The sequence below is a fragment of the Buteo buteo genome, chromosome 20 (genome assembly GCF_964188355.1).
Source record: "Buteo buteo chromosome 20, bButBut1.hap1.1, whole genome shotgun sequence".
Classification (NCBI taxonomy): Eukaryota; Metazoa; Chordata; class Aves; order Accipitriformes; family Accipitridae; genus Buteo; species Buteo buteo.
Window position 1 is genome coordinate 24,504,285 of NC_134190.1, and position 23,964 is coordinate 24,528,248.

The window sequence follows — 23,964 nt, forward strand, 5'->3', positions numbered from 1 at the left end:
CTTGGATGATTGTGTTTTAAGGGGTAGCTTTTAGTAGAGTCTGTTCTGCTGGCTGAGAACTCTCATAGCACATCCCCTCGCATGAGGTCAGGCTGCTCCAGCCAAGCAAAGGCTCTGGTCCCACAATGACTTCAATAGCTCTGGTTAAAATGCATTAAATCTAGGTGGTGCTCAAGTTTTAGGACACTTTGGACTTTAATGAGTTTGTCTTATGATAGCTGCTGATGGGATCACAGAACAGGTGAAGTACAGGCAGTTCTATCAAATAAAGATCCGGTTTTATTTTAAACTTCTTTCAGAAGTTCAACTAATTCAAATCTTAAATAAAAAGATTTTAACCAACCAGAGATTTTAAGACATTTTTGCTGATCTTTTTCAGTTTTACAGGAGAAAATCCTCACTCGGACCTGATTTTTCCCTTCTTCCAACAACAAAAGCAATAAATAAAGTTCAGACTGTGTTGAAACATGTTTTATGTTACATGTAAAATCTGTTGAAAAGAACAGTATGTTTGCAAAGTCAAGCTCCTGAGTCCCAAGTGTTAGAAAACACAGGAATGAAGACTGTGGGCAACTCCAGAACCACCGCCCTGAATTCCCCTGCCTCATCCACAACACACCTTCCAAAACAGACAAGGTTGGGGCCTACAGCCAACACTCCAAAACCACTTCATTCCCAGAAGCAGTTCACGATTATGTAAACGATGGCATTATAATGCATAAGCATAATGGTGCCATAGTAGGACTGTAGAGGTAAAATTAATGCTGGCATTTCATCGCTTATGTCTGACCTTGCAATTTTAATGTGGGGGTTTTTGTTTTGTTTAAAAGACAGGGTTGACCGGTGTGCTCTCCATGAACCAAGCAAAGAATGAACTTAGGAAGATACATTGCCTCATCTCATTGACTTCTATAGCAAACATTTGCAGGGTTGGAAGCCTAAGCTCTGCTAAACAGACTGCTGTTCGTTGGACTAAGAGAAGCACTGATGGCAACGGAAGATTCTCCAAGCACCGTGGTTGTGTCTACGCTGTCCTTCTTCTCGGGATCCTGCCTGAAGCACACTGTGCAGCTGGTGTGACCAGGTTTCCTTTCTGTGAAAAACAGAGCAGAGTGAGATTTGGGCCTGGGTTGGGCGTAGTGGACACTCACACTGTGAACGCTCCCAGAACAGGGATGTGGACAAATTCTGGAAACCCCTGCCTAGAAACAGCCTGCAGGAATCAACACTGGGGAAAAATAAAGCATTTTTTCAGCGATGTGTATGTTCTCCCAAGAAGCAGAAGTGCTGAGGGATCACAGGGTGCTGGACAACGGACGCTGCATTAGACCGAGCTTCTTCCAACCATTGCACCTTGATAAGCACTGTTCCTTCTGCTTTGACCTTGGTCCACTCCCCATACAAACAGTGCCACACCACATGCACGCCAACGCCTCATTTCACATCCTTTCTTCACATCTGGCTAGCTGTAGTCTCAGCTTCTCAGGCTCCATTTATCCCAGATACTTCACTCAACAAAGCTGCCTTCCCCCCTTCTGGTCTTCCCTTCCTGATCCCTTCCTGTACTGTCTTCCCTCCCAAGGCGGTAACCAGTAACCTCTCGCATTTCCACAGAATTTTTCTCCTCAGCACTAATCTCCACTAACTTCCCTCTATATTCAAGTCTTCATCTGTGTTCCCTGAACCAACTTTCTTCTGGTCTCTCACCAGTGCTGCCGCCAGTTCCATTCTTCTGCCTCAGACTGATGTTAATGCAAAACATCCTAAGAAAACTCACAGGCAGTGGCTCTTGAATTGTTCAACCCCAATGGGCTCCCTCCCAGTTCTTTCTTCCTTTTATAAGGAGAGGCAGCACAATTCAGCCACATGAAGGGAAGTTTCACCAAGTTTCTATCGGAAAGTTTTGTTGTATTTCAGAGCTTTCTTAGACATCACACCTGAGTTGTCCAGCCTGCAGCCAGAATGCCTCATTTTCCCTTGGTGGTGTCACTCCCTGCACAGCCAGCCTGGACCTCCTTCAGATCCTGGCTTGACTTTCCCCAGTTTTCAGTGAAGAATTCACGGATAGCTCTGCATGAGGCATACTGGGGGAAAAAAAAGTCTCTTTGATGCCCCTAAATCTCCTCACAGGCCTGGCAGAATCATACCTTGCCCAGTTACTCGGTGACCCAACTCACAGATGGAGCCGAACTAGGTTTCCTCTGAGGCAGCTTGCGCCTACTGAGAGCAAGCTATGTGCCTTCTCCCAAAGGTAAAGCCAACAAATGGTGCCACTGTTGTCAGTAACGCTAATGCCACTCTATCACCACGTCCTGCACTCTTAACCAAGAAGCAGAACTTGGTTTGTAAGCAGCAGTGTGGTACACTGAGAAAAAAGGGTGCTTGAAGAAGCGTGCACAAGAAGCTCCTTCAATACTGTAAGCTGGGCTACTGTGCTACAGTGCAGGAAAAGCGCGTGTCTATGTCACATCAGCATTTACGTGTTGAAACAAAGCTAAGGTGTGAACACCAGGCATGAACCCAGAGAGGACACTGATGGCAGGTGTCCCGATGCAAAGGAACAGTTCAACCGTCAGCCCATGAAAAGCACGTATACTTCTCCTTGCACAATAGGACAGTCTTGTTTGCATGCTCTGCTAGGAAGTTTGCCATGTAATAACAGAGCAAGTTTTCTCTGCCTATGGCAAATGTTCCAGTGGAGTGATTCTAGCACGCAGTGCATCAGGTTCAGTGAAAAGGCCCCCTGCCTCCTCCAGTTAATTAAATCAGTCAATTGCTTCTGGGAAACAAAGTGTCATTGCTTCATTTCTAACATTCAGATCTATTATTCAAAATATTTTTGCTCATACATATTAAATCACTTGCATATGTCCTTCATAGTTAAGAAAAATACTATAGGGATCTTATTATAAAGTGAGCCAACAGCTGAAGCATTACTTTTTCAATTTGATCTTCATTGATACTTCTGTTTTGTGAGACTGCCCTTCACCATACAACGTGCCCCTCACCGATAGCTCCAGGAGAAGTCTGCCCATTTCATTGCCACAAAACTTGGCACAAAGAGACATCTGACAACAGCACAAAGAGTGCAACAGACAAAGGTAGATCCTTTCTTCAGGATCTGATAGAAAGAAATGAAGAGGAGGCCTTCAGATCAACTGGCAGATTACAGGAGCTGGGATCAAGTACCTAACTCATTCCTTTGCCTTGGAGAGAAGATCAAATAGATCAAGCAGATGGTGATAGCAATCAGTACAGGAGTGGGTGACATAAAACTTTAGATCCCATATTGAAATATTGTCTATTACTAAGGCTCTGGATATTTTCTCTTTAGATGTTTTTTTTTTCCACCCCATTGCTTTCTCTTTATATGTCAAAATCTAATATTATACTGCTTAAAGGAATATCAAAATTGATAGCTTAGATTAAGACTGTCTGCTTTCAAAGCTGACATCTTCCAACTGCCATAGAAACTGCCATGAACAGTTTAAAAGCCTTTAACAGGTTTCTTCTGGTAGACTTTGCTCTGCCAGTACTTGATTTTTATCATCCCAAGTTGTGTGTCCTCATATGTCAGAAGTCACTGCTTTGTGGCCAAAATGGCTTAAAACCAGAGTGCTACTCTTCAGCCACATCTGGTCAAGGTGCCAGGTATTCACTTAAACCATCAATAAATGCAGGTTTGTGTTAGCACACTGGAATGATGGGCATCTGGGCAAAAAAATCCTTCTGCTTCACACCAGGTTCACGGGCAACGGATGTACATTACAAACAGGTGAAGGACAGTGGGATATTAAACTCCCACAGCCCTTTGTTGGAGGAACATGAGCTGGACTCCTAATGTAAAGCAGTTTCTAGGAGAAGCAGTGGACTTCAGCTTTCTCCTTCAGGTCATAATACTGCAAGATACTTAAGACATACATCACAAGAGCAAGTCCCAAAATGCAAGCTTATGATGCCTTTAAAGTAGCTATTCTCACCAGAACCAGTGGACCATCAAGGCATTAGCAGCTAAATGTGGTCTACTCCAACAGGGAGCACCTGGGACTGAGCCATTGGTCAAGGCTCAGAGATCTTCCAGACTCCGACAGCCTTGCCAGGTCAGTCCATTGCTCCACAAAGCTGCAAGAAGCTGCTACAAAGCTCTGTCGCAGGGCTACCACATCTTTGGGAGCACCTCCTTGTGCAGGTCAAGGATTTTCCTCACATCTCTTCCAGTCTCAAACTGTCACTGTCAACAAAGGTTTGGGGGTGCCTACAAAAAAATGCTCCTAGTACCATGATTGCTAGCCATATTCATGAACACCTGGACAGCTGGCACCATAATCCTTGGTGTTTTCAAGGGACACCTCCCAGGAGATGCTGTTTATGAAGACAGGCTGCTTGTACTGATTGTGGATTCTCTCTCCCACATGTTCAATAGAGACACTAGCCCTGCTATTATTCATTTCTCCATGTTCTTCACAATTCCTATTTCTTCCTTCCTGCCCTCTTTCCCAACAAGTCTTAATTTCCAAGTTAAACACAATGGGTTAATGTAGTCATTATTATAAATCCTTGATTTTGTAACCTGCTAATCTTAAAATTTCTCAGATGTTGCATTAGTCTGCAATCACTGGTAGATTTGCTATGGAGGACACATCAACAGTTCTTTTAAGTCACTTTTTTCTAATATGATTGCTAAAAAGAGAGGAAGATTGGACTTACCAGTCATAGAAAAATTACTTCATATGAGCAGCTTTGAATCCTGTACCACATAAAATGATATACACAGTTTATGTGCTCCACTTATGAGGTACTAGGATGCTCAGAGTTGATAACAATCCATATGCTGCCTCTCTAAAGGACTCAAAACCCCACTTCAGGGCCAATGTACTCTATAGTCAACAACACTACTGACCAGTAGAGAGGTCACTCCAGACTATTCTGGACAGTGGGGAGATCAGTGAGGACACAGTTTACACAGCTGTTTGCAAGAATAGCTTAGTTGGTTCAAGTTCTTGCCTAGCAAACAGAAGTCAAATTCAAATCCCAGAGGTACCTCCCACCTAAGTTTTAGCCTCAGCACCTCACAGCCACAGAATATCTAGATTTTTACAGCAGGGGAGACACCATATTCAAGGAAACAGTTTACCAAGGTGTTGGAGCACATCTGAGATTTCCCTAAATGTGCAAAACTGGACTGCATAGTTTGTAGTAGTGGGGAAGATGTGTTCACACTCATCCCCAAGTAAGAAAATAAACCAAATAACCAGCCTTATGACAGCTTGGCAGACCTAAGCGGCTTTATTTTATTTATCTGAAGTAAAATGTAGACTGATGTTTATGTTACCAAGTGCTTGTGCCAGTCACCTACCATAGGTGTATTCACACCCTCAGTGTTACTGTTGGAAGGGATCATGGGTAGTCTCCTCAAGGTACTTTAGTTTAAAGTCAGCAAGGGGAGCTTAACGGCCCACAAAGGTACCCTAACTTACACCCCAGGCTTTGCCTGAGCCCAACTACAGAGCACACACACAAACCCTTCCCTGTCTGCAGCTGCTTACGCAGTTTTCTAGTGCAGCTCATAACAGTGGAGATTGGTGTAATTCAATCATTCCCAATCTTACCTGTACTGGAAAGCCAAGTTACAAATGAAAAATCTCTCCCAAAGTTCCCAGATGTTCCTGTCCCCATGCTTACCTAGCTGTAATGAAAGAAAAGGGGTTACCAGAGCCATGCAAGAGTCTAAGCTGAGAACTCGCACTGTGTGATAGACAAGGAAGATGGGGGAAAACCAGTCTCCTGTTCTCTTGTTTATGTGGTGTGCTTTTCCTCTTCTTCCCGTATGACAGCTTTTTCCAGGCAGGCTTTCCTTGCAGTAAAAGGCCTAAGAAGGACCAGCCACATCTGGTTTTACCCCAGGTGGGTCGATGGTTGACAATACCTTCATGCCACATTTTTCTTCCTATACTATGATTTCTGTTCAAAATTACCAGCAGTCTTCAACACAAAGACAGCCTTATATGTATACTCATGTCATTTCTGCCTGGTATACATTTGGTTTAGGACAGGGATTCTTCAACTTTTCATTGTATGGATCATCTTTCAATATGGGTTGACTGTCATCTCCTACTCCTTTGCAGCAGCTAAAGCAACTGCTTAATCAAAGGTAAACAGTTCATGCTGGTAGCTTTTCCCATGGACACTTTTGCTCTTATTATGGTAAAACCTGGTAACAAACACACATTGTGTGTGGTACAAGCCTGGACTCTAGGCCATGGCCTGACCTTCCTCTCTGAAGGTCTCTGTAGTCCATGCGGTTCTCCCTGTGATGGCTCCACACTTCATCATTTGCCCAGTGGGGCATATTTAGGCCAATGGCCAGAATTCAACTTGGTAGGGCAAACATATAGTGCACACTGAATCGAATGCCAGTGAACATGCTGAATCATCAAACACCATCAGCTTTAAAACATATTTTTTCTGAAAGTTTTCTACCATCAAGAAGGCTAAACAGTATCTAAAGTTGCATTTTCTAAAAGAGAGGCTTCTGTGACTGTTGTCCTCTTACTGCCCCTTTCATTGACAGGGATCAAGTTAAAGAGTCTGAGGAACTTGAGGCATTTCTAAATCCATTTCTTGGCATTTATGAACTCTGGTGACCGGGCTCAGAATGGTTCATTATAATGAATAAATTAATGAATAATTCAGAACCACTCATGGAAGCCACCCTCAGCAATTTTCCTTCACATCCCACGTACTAAGCAGTGAAGACAGCTACAATGGTTGGCTTTATCAGGATGTTAAAGCTGTTACAAGGGTTTAAAAGATAAGAATAGCAGCACACCCAATTTCAAGTAGAAGTTACATTATACATGGTGATATCAAGCCAATGTTCGAATGAAAGCATTCATTTAGTGAGCTTAATGAGGGCAATTTGTCAACAATTTCACACACCATTTGCCTAGAATTCTCCAATGCAGCATTTCACTGCGCGCTCCTCCCCCCCCAAATAAACTGCATGTTGTATACAGTTTTGCCTATCATTAATCATCTTTTCAGCACCACAAGTTCAATGCTGCTTTCCCAGTAGGAGATTGAGGGAGCAACCTAGCCAAAGAGGGAAAATTCATGGGAAAAGAAGAATATAAATGTTCACTTAAACAACAACAACAAAAAAAAAGACAAGAGCAAAACCCCCAAACCCTAGTAGGACCGTCCCCTTCTGCCCACAGTAACTGCTTCTAACAGAAGCTTCTTGAGCTCTACTTTTTCCATGAGTTGAGCATACAACTACAGAATCCAAATGGTGCTTCTTTCAGCTGAAAAGTTCAAAGCAGAGGCTAAGACCATCAGTCAGTTTAAAATAAAATAAAAAATTTAAAAAAAGGCAAACCACTCCCCCTCCCATACTGTCCCCAGCTTCTGGAATTGTTGCGTTTTTGTTTTTCAACTAAGTTCAGTTCAGAGATGACTCTTTCTAAAAAAAACCAAACCCCGTGTATTTATTGAAACTGTATCTGCAAAAGGCTTGACTTAATAAATAACTAACTTAAGAAGCCATTACTGTTGATTGTCAGCATTTTTCTGCTAACCAAGATGCCTGAGGGAAAAGCAGATGGAAAGTAATTAATAAGACCAAGAGTGAGGTTTGCTGAATGTAACTGATACTGTTGGTAAATCTGGGACTCATAAATGATTCTCCTCAATGAAGGAAGAGAGACAGATGTTTCTGCTATTTCAGCAAGGAACTAGGAGAGAGCAAGTAAAAATGAAAATAAAAATTAATAATAACAGTGAGCCCATAAATAAGCAAAGCAACTAGTGTCACAAGCTTCCGTCTTTTCTCTGACACTCCTGATAATTTTGAAGAATTTGAGGCGTGGAGAGAAGGAATCCTCTGACATGATCTTATGAAAATAATTCAATATGCCAACAGCTATAACTTACTGCATCTTATGTGGAATTGTGCAGAAGGAATATGGGCAAAAGAAAGCATTAAGTTTGCTTCTGGTATTTTAACTTTTAAAGAAGAGTTGGATGAATTGCCATTTCTGCAATACGTTGTATCTTATGCTTAAACAAAATTGGAAAACTGAAATGAAGTAAAACAAAAAGGGAAATAGGTGGAGCTATATGTTTACCTTCAACATAGGATCCCTTCCTGTTGAGGGAAAGGCATTTAGAAAGGCTGTGAGAAGGAGGTGGGGGACGGGGGGAGCTGTACCGAGCATGTCTGAAGGGGCAAGGCATGACTCAAGCTACAAAGCATTTCCACGAGACAAAGTGCTGCTGTCATCTGTATTGGCAGCATTTGCAACCCAGCAGTGCTCTGTTTCACTAACTATGCTCTCTCCTGCCAAAGGCATCTGAAAGGAGGACGTTGCTTTCCGAGGTGCAGCAAATCAAGATTTTACTCTTTTGGCCCTTGGCAATTATCAACAGTTAAATGAAATGTGGGTTTGTGTACGTGCATAAGTATATCTGTATGTACATGACAAATACAAAACCACTTACTCCTTCCAGAATTTTTCAGTATCTGTTTAAAGGTGTTTTCCTCTGAATGCTTAAACCCTCCCCAACTTTCAAAACTTTAAAAAATACTTTAAAAATTTTTCCCCAAATATATGATACTGCACCTGAAGGAATTAAGCTGTTCCATCTCAGCTCCTGTTAACCTCCAGGCTTCTGAGAGATTTTCTTCTATAGGGAAAAAAGATAAATCCACACTGAAAGATCAGGGATACTTTTTATGCTTTTGTTGACTGCTTCTTGAAAACTGCTAAAGAGCTGTCAATGATTGGGGGGAAAAAAAAAAAAAAAAAAAGAATAGCCTGCCTCCCTGAACCTGAGTATGAACCTGTTCAGATTAGTCAAATAAAGGCTATTACAGAAAATATACAAATGTTGAGGTTTTTTTCTATTACCATCGAGATTTAACCTCTTTTCTGGCTGCAGTAATACCCGGTGAGCTACCTCACCACTGTCAAATTCAATAAAGTAATTGTTTAGGAGCTCCAGATCTGAGCTTTGAAAATGCACCTCTGACCATAGTTTACAGTATGGTTAGAGTTAGAAAGGTACTGTAAAAGTTACATGAAGACAATGTCATATTGACAGCCACAGAAAATTCAATTTGCTCAATTAACAAGGTCAAAAGCTTTTTCCTTTTCTTTCACTCCCATGCCACAAAATTCAGCATGGCTGAAGTGCTGCAGAGTGCATGTCTATGTCAATAGGCACTACAGGGGAAGAAAGACTGACTTAACATTTTGCACATAAAGTCATTCTGTGAACATTCAAGAGCCACCTGGAAAACTCCGGAAGCCTTGGGCTTATACTGGCCTTTTATCAGCAGAAGCCTCTGCGTGCTCAAATCCTTCGGAAAGGAGGATCTGGGAAAGCCACGGGAACTTCCAGCGGCTGCTCCACCATCAGCTTCTCCTGCTGCAGACTGAGAACACTGAGGGCAGTGGCAGAGGCAGAGTCTCCATAGGACTGACTTCGCTTACAGGAGAGAGACCAAGGGTATGCCTGTATGGAGGATAATCCTCAACCCGTATTGTGAACAACAGATCAAACACTTCCCGTTCAAAAAGTATAGATATACTGGGAGGAGTACTCTTCACAGTTTCTTCCCTATTATATAGCTGCTCCTACACCACCCATCTTCCTGCAGAAGGATGCGATCCTGACCTGAATTAGGTCTAGGCACATGTAACACTTGTTGCTTGAATACTAAACCCCACACTTCTAAAGGGATTAAGATGGGAGCACATTAGTTTTAGTTAATACTTTGACTAGTTTTGTTACTACATGGTGAAATATGGGCACCATCCTAAGGATACACCACATGGAAGAAAGTGGATAAAAGGCTATAAGGATGCTTTTACCTCTGTGCAGTCTCACTGGTAGCCAGCAGAAAGTGCAGATATGTGCAAATGGAGAGGCAGAAGGGAAACTCCACCCACAGCTCCACACGCTTCAAAGCTATTATTTTGATGTGACCAAGATGCAGGAACCAAAACTTTCTAGAAAGAAAATCAGAAAGGCAGGCTCAAGAGTCTCTCTCGTGAAAAATCATACTATACCTCATGTCAGTTTGGTGGAACTTGCTACCACAGGAGATCATGGAGACAGACACCATCGGCGGATTCAGGAAGGATTGCATAAATTTATGGACAGTTGGTCCATAAACAGAAAGGGAACAGGAGGGAATGCACCCTGTAACATCCCTAATCTAACAGTGGTGGATCTGGTGCAACGCAATGGGAATGGCCCAGAGGAAATGACTAAGCTTGCACGGTCTCACTAAATAGCAATTATAGTTATCCATGCTGCTGAAGAGAAAGTGTACTGGGCAAGACGGCTGGTCTGATTTTGTAGACCATTTAGAGAATTTATGTCCTTCTTCACAGGCAGTTAAAATCTGTCCTGCTTGCGACTGCACCATCAGGAATCTACATGACATTCAGCAGACATGCCTCAAAACTATTGAAGTATGCCATCAAGTTTTCTGTACTGGATAGAGCTGGGTTAACATTGATATATTATGGGCAGCCCTACAGTTATTTCATTATTTCAGAAGTCTGAAGAAAACCAGCATTGTAGTTTTGTGTTCTTTTTATCCACGCTCCTGCCTGCAATGATGATGGTGTCAGGCACCAGTCTCCTGCTTAAATCTAGCATCTCAGCCCTGTCCACCCCCACATTGCTGTTCCCTAATGCATACTTGTGACAAACTTGGAACAACATCTGACCTTCGAGTCCTCTATCCACTTCCCTGCTGCCTGCCAACAAATTCTGGCTAACACTTAAAGAAGATATCTCACCACTGATCTGGCACCCTGAGTTATCAGCCTACAGTGAGGCCCCTGCAGTTTAGTAAAAAAGTGCCCCAAATACCCCAGGACTCCTAACCCTGCACGCTCGCACCCCTGTGTTTGTCGGAACAGTGCAACTCAGCTTTATTATTGCATCATTATTAATTTGAAGTATGTGCGCTCTTTTGCCTTGATAAATAAAAGAACAAGTCGGGATTCAAATGGCTAGAAAAGGGCAAGGGAATATAAAAAAATCAGGCTTAACGGTCAAGAGCCCTTTGTAAGCGCTTCATTATTTCTGATGGGTTGGTGGAGGTGAAGTGACTGGCCTATCTCAGGACTGGCATGCCCTGAAAAGCTACACCTACACTTAGAGACACATTTCTTCTTATTCAGGGTGGCTGTCCCTGCTTTAAGCCTTTCTGAAGATGTTGCTAAAACTTTGCTAATTGTATATCTTTAGATAAGACATTTATAAAATTCCTGTAAAATTTAGAAATGCTCACAAAAAACCAGCCTGGCACTGATAACAAATTACAGTAGGACTCAGTGCTTAAGCAGATACCATTGCTTTTAGGCTATGACACTACAAGGTTTGGGAAAAAAACAAAACCAAACATGCTACATTATTCAGGTACAGGAAAAGAGAAACATAAGTTGTCTTCCAACAGAAATCTCAAGGCTAGTAAGAGTCTCAGAAGGTCAGCTGGGAAAGGCAGGGATTACCTAAACTGTTCCTGGCCCATGCTTATCTAATCCAGTTGCAAAGACTTTTGGTGATGAAGACAACTTCTCCAGTACTTCCATATGCTTGCCATGAGAAACTTTTTCCTAATATCAAACTTGAATCTTCCTTGCTGCACCTCACCAGATTTTGCTCCACCCACCATGGACATGAAGTGCTTACATATGTAAGCACCGTTATCATACTTCCCCCTCAGTCTTCCCATCTCTGAAATGAAGAAAACCCACTTCATTATGTCCTTCCTTGAGAAAAATGTTAAGAGCCCTGATCATCCTCATGAGTGGTCTTGGATTTTGTCTCCTTAGTCTGTAAGCGTCTCTAAGTGCAGCACCCAGAACCAGGCACAATATGCAAGTTAAAACCTTACCGGAACGTGACTGTCCCACACAGCGCTGGGGGCTACTTCACACGCAGCCACCGCTCCATTTCTGCCTCGGACTGCGGGCTTTGCCTTTTATGCAGCAGCTCGATATTGTTGATTTATATTCACCTTTTGACCCATCTCTAGGCTCTGCGTACAGGCACAGGCAGCTGTATTCTCTTGCCAGTTTGCATTGCTATAGCCCTGGTGAAAGTGATAAATAGACTGCTGTAGATTTATAGTCAGTTAGCAGATGAGTCAAAATTGCATGCACTTCACTTTTATTTCTTCTTTATCAACAGACTTAAACTCCACGGGGTGTGTAAAGTCCACAAACTTTTCTTTCCTTCTTGGACTTCAGTAAAAGTGCAGGTCAGGCAGTGGGGGTCCTTTGCACAGGACAATGCTTATCCCTCCATGTGCTCGTACTCAAAAAAACAGTTTGCATGCCCTCAAGAGTATACAGTTCATACGTGACTACCTCTTTCTTATTTGGAAACACTCGGCAGTCTTAGATTTCATGAGGAGTTCAGCTACTCAAGACCAAATGGTGATTTCAGTTACATAAGCAAATTGGCCACATCAAGCAACATGCAGCAGAAGGAGACTCAAGACTGGAAAGAAAAGTTGGTCTATCTCATACTAAGGGACTTCAGATTAGCACGCTTGAAGTTTACATTCCCAAATCCAGCAATTAGCACAATAAAGGCACTGGGACAGCAATGTTTCTCGGAAACCACTGACAACTGTTTGGCAGGTAGGAACAAGCATGGAAGAAATGGTTTTAAGAAGCTCAGAAAACACTCTCAGAGTAAAAAAAAATACAAAAAAAAAGAAAGAAAAGAAAGGAAAAGAAGAAAATAATCCAAATAAGGATACCTGAAAAAAGTGATACTATAAAAACCACGAGGACTGTTTTTTAAATTATTCTTTGGATAGTTAAGATACTATTTCTTGTAATACATGAACAGAAAAAACTGAACTGCTCACAATATTCTACACTCTATGAAAACAGGAAAAGGAAAAAGTAAAAATATTCTTCAGCTGGAAAAGAAAAGCTGCAACAATCTTTACCAAAATACAAAATAGCTACTTTAAAATTACAGTGGTTGTTCACTGCCAATTTTAAAGTTACAGAAAAAAGGTTTCTTACATATTTTTGGATTAAACTTTTCCACTACGGTAAATCTGTAAAAAGTAAGATATTAACAGGATTCCTTATAAGAAAAAAACCAACAAACATGTTAATTGTTAGAAGGCTTTTTTTTTTTTCAAAATACAAAAATCAGAAACTTGCTTAGAGCCAATTTTAACAAGTAAAAATCCTTAAGAAGCTCAATTCTACCTGCTTGCCAATTTAATTTCTTACTGATGAGTACTAGAGTGAAAAACACTGGCTATAAAATGCACCTCTAAAAAAGCCAAATAGAATTAGAATTTATTCTAACTAAAGCTAGTGTCACATTTAGTCACCTCCATTAGGCTGAACACCCGTGAGGTTTTTGGCCTGCAAGCAAGCACAGCTTAAGCTAGCCCTGCAAGCATAGTTGCTGACATCCACCACCCATGCAGGCCGAGTTACTCATGAGGTCATTCTCATACCACTAAAATATTACTCTGCTACGACCTGCGGCAATGCAGGAGCTGCTTTACAAAAAGGTAAACCCTCCATACAGTGGAGTTAGGCAGACAAGAGAGCAGGAACAGCATCGGACTTCAGCCGATGTCATCCCTGTTCATGAGTTGGTGCCTCTAACCAAAGCCTGCACGAGTCCATCGTGCCCAGAAGCAAGCAGACCGTAGTGCAGCACTTGGTCTTGTGGAGGGAATGCAAGTCGAGAGCGTTGCAGGAAGAATGGGCAGTTTATTTGCATTTTGGTGAAGCTAAGCTTCCCTCTGCGGTGATGTCCTTATGAATTATTTTAGACCTAGCCGCCTGCTCTCCATTTTCAGCCTTCTCTTACCCTTCACTTTTTTTCAGAGGAGTAAATGGTGGAGTCCATATGAACAGAAGAGAAGGAAAAAGGCAGAAACAAGATGCACTGGTGACTAACCAAGTGAGCAAGCGCATGTTTGCTTTTATTATTTTAAATAAACTCGTTAAAAAATACATAACCCCAAAATACCCACATCAATATAAATGATTTACAGGAAGCCTTTAACTACTGGACCAACAGCCCACAGAAACAGTCATTACAAAAAATGTTATTCCTTGCACAGCTATTACTATTCTTACATCGGGGAAGAAGGGCATTCACTCTTTTATTCAAGGAAATTTGCTCTTAATGCTTTTTTTTTTCCCCTGAGAAAACTGTTTTGCTGGAGATATTGAATCTTTTGCTTGATTGAAAATTACCTTAGTATTGTCTCTCCTAAGAGCTTGCAATTTAAACTGCTCTGGACAACTGGCCTAGTGGAAGGCTGTGCTGGCTCTCAGCATCCATTTCAACACAGAGTTTAATTATGGAAAGCATGTCTAATGGACAAAGTCAAGTTCTGTGAGTAAGTGTTCTCTGAGCGTTAGGTGAAGAGGATCTCAGGGTAGAACTATCTCAGCCAAACTTTAATCTTCATCCATCTTATTGCCACAGAATTAAATGCAACCACATATATCATCAGAAACCTTTCCCTCTATTAAAAACTAGACACCAGACATTGATTCATTGGGCTATACTGACTCAGTGATGGAAGTGTCAGCAATATGTCTCAGAAAAGGAGCCAAAAGCATGAGGAATAGTTCAACTTACGGGGTGCTGCTGTTAGAAATCTAAGAATTTATGTAAATCAACCCCAGACTTCACTGTGCGGGGAGAGAGGGGAACTTGAACATCACCATGCAAAATGATGTGGTCCTACCGCATACTCGAGCTTGTTCAGTTTACTGTAATACCCAATCTGCCAATATTAATTTCTTAATGAAAAACTTACATCTGGGAAACTACATCACCATCAAAGTGACAAAACCCACATCCTGCTTAAATTTCATTCACTTGAATGACATTTCCATGGAAAATCGCTGCAAAAAGAACCAGAGCTACAACAGAAGCAGACAAGGAAAGAGCACTATGTTTATTAAAACTAAAAGCATGTCTTTCTTCAAAGCAGCCAGACAAACATCTTCACTAGGATCTACTAATTTAAAAAAAAAACAAAAAAAAAACAACAAAAAAAAACAAAAACAAAAAATACCCCCAACCCCCCACACAACAGAATCACACAGAATCACTGAGGTTTTCTGTTGAAAATAGAAACCATATTTCTATTGAATACCTCTGATAAAGAAACAGGTCTTTCTGTAGTAGGAGTGAAACAGTTAAATTCTAGATTTCCTAAATACTCCCACCTTTCCCTGCAGCTGAAGCTGTCTGCACATAATTTGAGAAAGTTGAATTAAAGGAAAAGAATACTGTATACATAACACGTTAAACTATGAGTATGAAAAGAATGTATGTGAAAATCCTGCATATTTTCTGTTTGCCTTTAATTAGAGATGGATTCCTGATCTTGATTATCCTAAGCAGAAAATCAAGACCAGTCCCTGAAACCAGTCTTCCCTTTGTGGGCCTCCTCTTGATTTATGTAGGGCTTTAAACAACACAAAAAAAACCCCAGAGCTGGGGTTACTGTTCTTTCATATTAGTTGCTTTTTTTGAGGCTGCAGATGGGCCTGTGTTTAAGGATATTTGTTTCTTGTTGCGCCTTACAGTACAAGAAAACAGAGAGCTGAGAAAAAGCACTACTGAAAGAGATACACTTTCAAAATCATATTTTGCTAACAATTTTAATTATCTTTCAACTAATGGTCCACCCATTTTAAGATGCCCCTCACGGCAATTCCTCCTGTTGGTTTGGATACTACCATGCCACTTTTAAGCGAATCGAATTTGTTGCAGAGTATTTTGTGATAACTGGCCTTGGCTCATTCAAAACTGAAAATAGCACCCAGATACCTTGAATGCATCATTTGACCTGATGAGGCTTCAGTCACTTTGCCACAGGAACCGAGGCAATGATATTTTGGGAGAAGCTGCATTTGCAGCTGTGGCACACACTCAGTAATATGACAAAGTCAGACTTCTGAAGTAGGTTGCCTGTGTGGTTCACAGCTGGCGGGAGGGGGATAAGGAAGAAGGTAAAATGGGAAAGGGAAAATTACAATGCTAGGAATATGTAGCGTTCGCTGCATATCAAGGTGCCACGATTAGATCACTGATCAACCCCAGACCAGGGAAAGAGACAGATAACACACACAGTGTGAGCGCCAACTTCTGCCTTTTATTGCGCAGTTAATTCCTTTTATACTAACAAGCGGAGGCGGGATTACAGGTACATCACAAGGCTGCGACTAACCCTCTAACTTTCCGTGACATCGCAAGATCTTCCGAACGCCGAACCCTACAGGAATAAATGCCATTAACATGGTGAATTAAGGGGTTTACTGTCACACATTTTAGCTGCATGTTCTCCTCTTGTATGCACAGGGAAATATTTGAGACCTACAGCTCCTCCATAAAACTTCGATGGATTTAGAGTCCTCTTTCTGCCCTGTGGGTACATAGAGGAAGACAAGGAGGCTGAAGCCACTCTGTTCCTATGACACTCTTAGGTAAAGCAACCACTGTGCCTACCCTTAGGAGGAGGGAGAGACTGGCTGATCTCAGATGAGCTGCAGTACAAAATTACACTGTCATCCAGCCCACTGGAGGGAATGCTGCACAGAAAATGTTGACCCAAGGGCAGAGGGAACGGGATGTGGCCAAAGCAGGAAACTCAGATCAAGTCAAGACAGAGCAGGGGCCTGCTTCGGTGCATAGCAGGGACCACATTGCCACGAGGGATGCAAAGATCCAGCAAGTTGCTAAACTAGATGTACATGTGGGGTTACAAAAGCCGTTACACAAAATAAGCAAGTCACAATTGTTTTCCAAAATGAGTGAAAACAGCAGGTCAGTAGAAGATGAAATGCCTACACCCTGGTCAAATTCTCATTAGCTGAATAGAGAAAAATAGAAAACCTGGTTTGCATTTATGTTTTCTCCTAAAGCCATAGACTAACACATCACTTTATGGCACTGACAATTTCTGAAGTTATCCTGAGATCAGCCATCATATCTCGTCTTTGTTTTACAACTTTTTCATCTGTTTCACATTTCTCGCCTCTTTTACATGGTACTTTTAACAGAAACCTGACCACCATAACTATAGTACTGTATCGTACAGCTAGCTTAGAGGATATTTACGGCTCATCAGTGAGAACATATGAGGAACACAAGTCTTAGCAGACTGATAGAGTCTTTGTCATGGCAGATTTCACTCTGCACAGCAAGAGCATGTGCACAGACGTGCTATACGAGAGGTCTGTATCATCGCCAGCAGAGCAGACTCTCCTCGGCTCAGTTGGCCATCAGTCCCACATTTGCCATTCTGAGGGGTCACTATGGGCAGTTTCTTCCAGAGCTCCACACATATCTTGAGCCCAGCACTCAGATGTAGTTCCTGCACTCCTAAAAATTTTGTGAAGTTGTTCCCTTAATTTCATTTCAAAGACCTGCAGGATGGATTACTTAGCCACTAAAGAAACTTAACCAAATAATTCTGCATACAGATAACTTTTCATCAGGGTTTTTTTTATTTGAAAGTTACCTGCAGATGCAAATGCTTTTATTAAGACTGTATTTCTGTAGATCTTTAACACTGAAACACCAGATTCTCCATCAATTACCTTTAATGACGTAACTAGTACCATTAATCAGGTCTAGGTTAATTCGATAACCTTGTATAGGCAAGCAACTGAACGCTTATACTGTCTGTGACTTCCTGACATACATACTACTTAGTCACTTTACAATATGGCTGTGTGAAATAGTTTGTATATGATTGACATTGGTGCATGGGTCCTCAGGGATGGCAGAACAATGTTTTACATGATGATTGGATGAAAAGAAAGGGAAAAGATTTTTTTGGAAAGTGGTACTGTGCAAGGGGAAAATAACAAAAGTACATTGGAAAGGGGAAGGCACCAGTCATAATATTCTTGCGAAGTAAAGTTACTATAATCATTATGAAATTTAAGTATGAAAGCTGTAAACTATGCCTGACTCCTCTCATGGGCTTACAAGTCCACACCACAGAGCAGAAGGCACAGGAGAGTGAAGAAGCACTGCAGAACTGCATCACAACTTGTATCATCCTGGAACCATTCCAGGTCAGGCTGGACAGGACTCTGAGCAACCTGATCTAGCTGAAGATGTCCCTGCTCGTTGTAGGGGGGTTGGACCTTTAAAGGTCCCTTCCAATCCCAAACAATCTATAATTCTATCACAGGTCTCAAGGACACAGCATGATCTCAGTAATGGATAAATCTGAGTTTTCTAATTGTATTTTGTTTCTCTTCCATGAAAATAAATAAATCATCTCTAAGAAATGCCAATGTCATAGATTCTTATTAAGGCAAAGTTTAAATTACCAAGCGGTATTCTGCACTCTTGAAGCATTATTGAGGCAAATGGTCTCAAAACTCAAACCATCATCTTTGACTGATTCCTGTAATGCATATACTTGCTTATCTGCTTTTGAAATCACATTGAAATTAACTACATTCACTGTGCTATAACAAATGCCTGAAAAAGCTAGATCCTCTGAATTGTATAGCTTTACTCTTAGGGATATCTTGCTTAATTTAACATCCTGTATTCTCTTACCCAACATTAAACTCCCAAACTCATTTCACTACTAACAATCTCCATAGTAAAATAACTTCATGAATACTACTGGCATTGTAAAGCAGATGATCTCAAGAGGCAACACACAGATCTGTCCTTTGAGGTACATAGGAGCTAGACAGAAAGGTTCCCCTGAAAAAGGGATGGAGGACACAAAACAACTTTATATCAAACTCAGAACAGGTCCAAGGTGTTCAACTTCATCTTTGCATCACCCAGTGCAGGAAGACTTTCTATTCCTTTTGTTGCCAGCTCAAATGGGCAGGATGGGAGAGAATGGAGAAAATAAATATGGAGCCACATCATTGCTGTGGTAACTTACCTTTGTTTTTCAAAACCCAAAATTGGGTTTTTACCTTGGCCCTGTGTTCCAGAGGCCATTAGGTGTTACTAAGAAACCCTATCTCAGAACGGTCAGTGGCAAAGTCCATTTTAATGCTTAGAAAAAAATGTTTAAAAACTGTCTAGAAGAGAAACACTTTCCTATGAAAAATTAATAGGATTTATATTTACCTAGATGCTTTACTTTGGAGCAGGAGCACTAGAGATCAAAAGAAGCATTAAGAGAAATTCTCATCAGAGATTGTTTGGGATCATCTAACTTTTGCTTTGCCTCTAATTACTGAAGAAAGATAGATTCTTTTAGTAAGTTTTTGTCGTGCTATTTGAAGTAACAGTGTGTCATTACGGACCCTAACAGCACAGCAGAGTACACCAAAATCAATACTACACTTTTGTTCAGGGGAGCCTGGTGTGTATTTACAACACTGTGGATCTAGATGCTGTAAAAGCCTGCTTACCATAATAACAGTGGAGTTAGCACACTGATATACATCTTGGCATTTCACCATTGGGCCCTCACTTATATTCAGTGTTCTTGTGCAAAATCCCTTTGCACGAAGTTTGTCTCTCTTTCATTACCATGTTGACAGGATCACCTTTCCCTGTGAACAGGAAAGAGAAGAACAGCTAAAAGACCTCTATTGGTGAAGTTCTTGTAGCCTCATCACTGACTCTAATCAATTGCAAAATATTTGCAGCTTGGAAACAGAAAAAAACCCCTTCTTTGTTCCCAGGATGATAGGTCTGAGGTAAGTCAACTACTGTACCACTGTTTTCCAGCTTGAAGACATTTTCATCCAAGCACAGTGAGATCAATAAAATCTAATGTATGTTTCGAAAGCAAGTTACTATTTTTCTTCATGAACAATTTTTTTGTTTGAGCAGCTCTTTCTTCTTAGGTGAATTCTAAATACACATGCCACATACCAAGCACACTGCAAATTATCTATCAGATCTTGTAACAGATACATATGCTTTCACATATTTCAATAACCTTGACAAAATTTGTACACAAAATTTGTATACATGTAGGTTTTTTTAATCATTGAAAGAAATAAACCTGCCTTAAGTCTACTGAAATTATGAGAATGGCATTGAAGAAAAGCAAAAGAGGAAAGCACCCCCTTCTTCATCTATTCATGCAAAATTCTCTGTACTTTCTTCTTCACAGCCTATTGATCATTTAAGTAAAATCATTTATTGTAGCAAAGATGGTTTGGTGCATCCAGGATATAAAAGACATTTGTGTAGTTGTCTATTGTGGAAGAGCCAAAGTCTGAGGAACAGGAGACAGGACTCATTAAAATGTTCAGGTTAAACAACACATATTTGGGGGATTCATTAATGTGCAAGATTTTTTGCTTGGTCAGAACAGCACAAACAGGCAAAGGCTTTGGTCACATTTGTTTCAGTTTTCCGCAGCCTGTGGCAATCAATTGGGAATATATGATTAAGTTCATCATTATTAACAATAAGCTCTGGGACCAGATCTTTTTGCTATAAGTTATCTGACTTCCACAGAGTTTGTGCATATTCATAACAGGAGGCATCCTTTTATGCTTCCAGGGCCTCAAATCTTTCAAAGTGTACCGGTGGTGGGAAGGACAGGTTGTCAATTTTATGTCCTGGAATCAGTACACTTGCTTTCACCACAGGCTCTTGCTTCCATAGGACAGCCCAGAATTTAAGACTATCTGCAAGTCTTTACAGGAATAGGCAGGAAAGGTGAAACTGAGAATGATGTAAATGCCACAGAGTTGACCATGACACTCCCTAACTTGTGGGTGCCTAGTTCCCAAAGAGAGATCCAAAATTTCCAAACTTAGATATCAAAGCTCCTTTTACAGCACACTGCGAAAGTTAAAGATCTGACAAAGGAATCTAAATGAGTCAGCCTCTAAGTCAGAAGCTGCCTGAAGTCAGACATTGAGTAGAGGTCACTTAAAACTACCTGATAAAAGGAGTACTCATGAAAGGAACAAATGAAGAGGGGGAACAGAAGGAGAAGGTGAAATCGGCTGCTCTCTGCTGCTCAGATAACTTGGCATAAGAAGCAGATGGCTGCCTCTTCCCAAGAACTGACCACAGGTGTCTCCAGAGGGAGATGCCTAGCAGGAGCAGAATGGCAGAGGTGGCACACTAAACAAAATACCAAGTGGTTCCAGGAGTAGGAAGTCGAATACACAGCTCCCCTCACCCACGTGAATGTCCACCTCATCCACAGACAGCCATGCCTACCTGGTACACCGCAGCTCAGATTATTTGGTGTTCTTCGGTGTTGACTGAAGATGTCAGAATTGTCACTCTGCAGCACACCTGACTGCTAAAACAACTGGCAGATTACTTGGGAAATGCAGGTATCAGCCCCCCTTGGGCCAAGAAGAGTTGAATCAGAGTCTTCCACTTCCTGCGAGGAGAAATGTTGTAGTCGCTGTCTCGCCCCCCTTTCCAGCTCAGCACAGAGAGAACAGCAACCACTGTTGCATTTGTAGACTCTCATGGGTTAGGTCTGTTCTGAGAACATCTACAAAATCAGGGAGGCAGGCAAAGCAAGTGTAATTTCTTGAGCCTAGATAGCAACCCTAACGAAGGAGTTGGCCTGACACTTAGACTTGTATGGACTGAGGTGCTTATGATCAGTGCCAAAACCAAAACGGGGGTGAAATACAGCGCTTAAGCACAGAGGTTAGGGACATGCTGAGCTGGACCTCTGTGGATTGATTACAATTTTCCAACTTGAGTAGAGTGTAGGGGCACATTTTATTGGAGATGTTGACGGGGTAACACTGTAGAAGAATTTAACCTCAGTTACACCTATAAAAGCAACCAGAACATCAGGCTAGAGAATTACAAGTCCACATAATTCACTGGGAACATATACAGTTGAGTAGCTGCTTGAGAGGACCCCCCAACCATCCCATCAAAGAAAAAAGCTTACCTCAAATCCTAGAGAGGTTTCCAAATGCATTTAAATTTTCTTTAGGTGAGTGAAAAATCTTTTTATTTCATACTGTTCAGCAGCTATTTACAATTAAGCATCTGACTCTCTATAAAATAGACTAGTTGATAATTACCAAAGAAGATCAATGAGCACTCCTGTGAAGATATTCTCAGCTATGAGAAAAATAACGCTAGATATATTGATAATGCTAGATATTTTAACAGTTCCCAAAATGAGACCATCTAGCAGACTTGGCGAGAGAAAATAAAGGTCAGGAACCTGACTCAAGCAAGCACTGATGACCTGCTGGCAATATACAGAACATGCTGTTTTAATGAATTCCACTGCTGGAACAAAAACTTGGTACAACCAAACAACCGTGTTTGTTTAGCACAGTTGTAGGCTTTTTTTGTAATCTATTCCATAGTGCAAGAGAAAAAGAGATCCAAGCATACTGTGTACAGAAATGTCATTTTCAGTGGACAAATCCATTCAAATAATTTTTGCCTGATTAATCTAGTCCTGAATGTGTGAAGGCATTACCTAAGTTTATTTTCTATGGGTTTCTTTACATTTTAATTGGCCCCGGAACTCAGTCTTTTGCAGGATAAAATTTTAAATATGCTGTCATACTTTCCCTTGCCTAAAAATCCTTAAACCTCAGGAAAACTTTTCAGTAGCCTTGTTCAACCCACTAGCAATGCAAAAGTTATGTAGAGACTTAGCAAATCAGTGTTTAAAAATGGACAGTGTGTTGTGCAGTACAACACAGCTTGAGGTTCTGGATATGTCATAAACCTATCCCAGTGTTGCTCAGAAATTATTGTCAATTGGGTCATGCAGACCTAAATTTGTGATGCACGCAATGGCCAGAGCTTGTCTCATGGTGCAATGATAAACCCCAGATGCACAAGGCCTCTGGCACGCTTGTGTTCAATGGCCCGACCAGCTAAGATTTCCCACTGTTGCTACCACTATCCAAAATTAAACATGAAAACTACGGAAACAGCTCCATACTTACAGTCACGACCAAACTACTGCACAAAGCAAAAGACTTAAGTGAACTGGAACTGTTGTAGCGATTGGTAGCAGACAGCCAGAACAAATCTGATAGACACAGAAACCTGTATTCTCTGACTTACTAAAAAAGCTGATGTTGCAGGCAAAAAGTAAAGAACCCAGGCTGGTTTCATAATACATTGAATACTGGGAATGTATTTCCAAAACAGGACATCTCTCATATTCAACATCCAAGCCAGCCAAATTAAGATAAGGCCATGATGATCATAATCAGCTGACAGTTTTGGATAGCCAAAAATTTTCATCTTATTAAAAGAGAACCTGTTTCAGGCATTCTCAGTTCTTGAAATACAGACATGACCATACTGGTCTGCAGGTGTTAAAGCTTGTTTTCATGGTAAGTATGTTAGAAGGTAATTTTGGTCAGTTCAGCAGTTAGTGATCTGTCTTTCATAAGAGAGAAATCTAAACCAGCACAACACAGATGATACGTATTCCATATAAAGTACCAGAGCAGCACTGTGGTCTAGAAAGCATGACGAACTTCTTGCTTTGCTTCCTGTTTTAATCATTATGAACTACTGATGTTCCAGGGTCAAGGAGTCAAGGGAAATTGCTAGAAGCAATTGCAGTGCCAATTTCCTGGAAATAAACTTCCAATGATTTGTTAACCTACAATAATAGTATCAGCACACGTGGACAGCTGTCAGCAGAAATTCAAGGTGGCAAGTGTTATCTACTGGCTGGTGCATGATCGGGCTGCCCTTATGGCTCTGCACCCAACAACCTTGGCCCATCTCCCTACTTCAGAATTTTCTCACCTCCCGTGTTTTCCAGTCATTTTATTTCCTAGTAGTGTAACTAAAGCCAAGTTTATCACATGCAGCCTGCCACTGCTGTTCAGTTGCTTCTTAAATGGTTATCTCATGCTATTTGTTGAAGTATTTTATGCTAAAGAAGATTTTTAGGCCTATTAAGAGAGTCAAGAAGCAATAGGTCTGTACAGCCACATCGGAATTTTGATCTTG

At 41.2% G+C, this 23,964-nt stretch overlaps 2 long non-coding RNA genes across 2 annotated transcripts; both read right to left on the bottom strand.

Moving 5' to 3' along the window:
• Window positions 1–310: 310 nt before the first annotated feature.
• On the bottom strand, window positions 311–9,983 carry LOC142042369 (uncharacterized). The gene is made up of 4 exons (XR_012653732.1): window positions 9,876–9,983; window positions 9,328–9,516; window positions 8,622–8,685; window positions 311–1,093 (listed from the first exon to the last, which is right to left on the bottom strand). It is a non-coding gene; the product is annotated as an uncharacterized LOC142042369 (long non-coding RNA).
• Window positions 9,984–11,923: 1,940 nt separating this feature from the next.
• Window positions 11,924–21,535, bottom strand: LOC142042368 (uncharacterized). The gene is made up of 3 exons (XR_012653731.1): window positions 21,214–21,535; window positions 19,434–19,577; window positions 11,924–12,115 (listed from the first exon to the last, which is right to left on the bottom strand). It is a non-coding gene; the product is annotated as an uncharacterized LOC142042368 (long non-coding RNA).
• Between the last annotated feature and the right edge of the window lie 2,429 nt (window positions 21,536–23,964).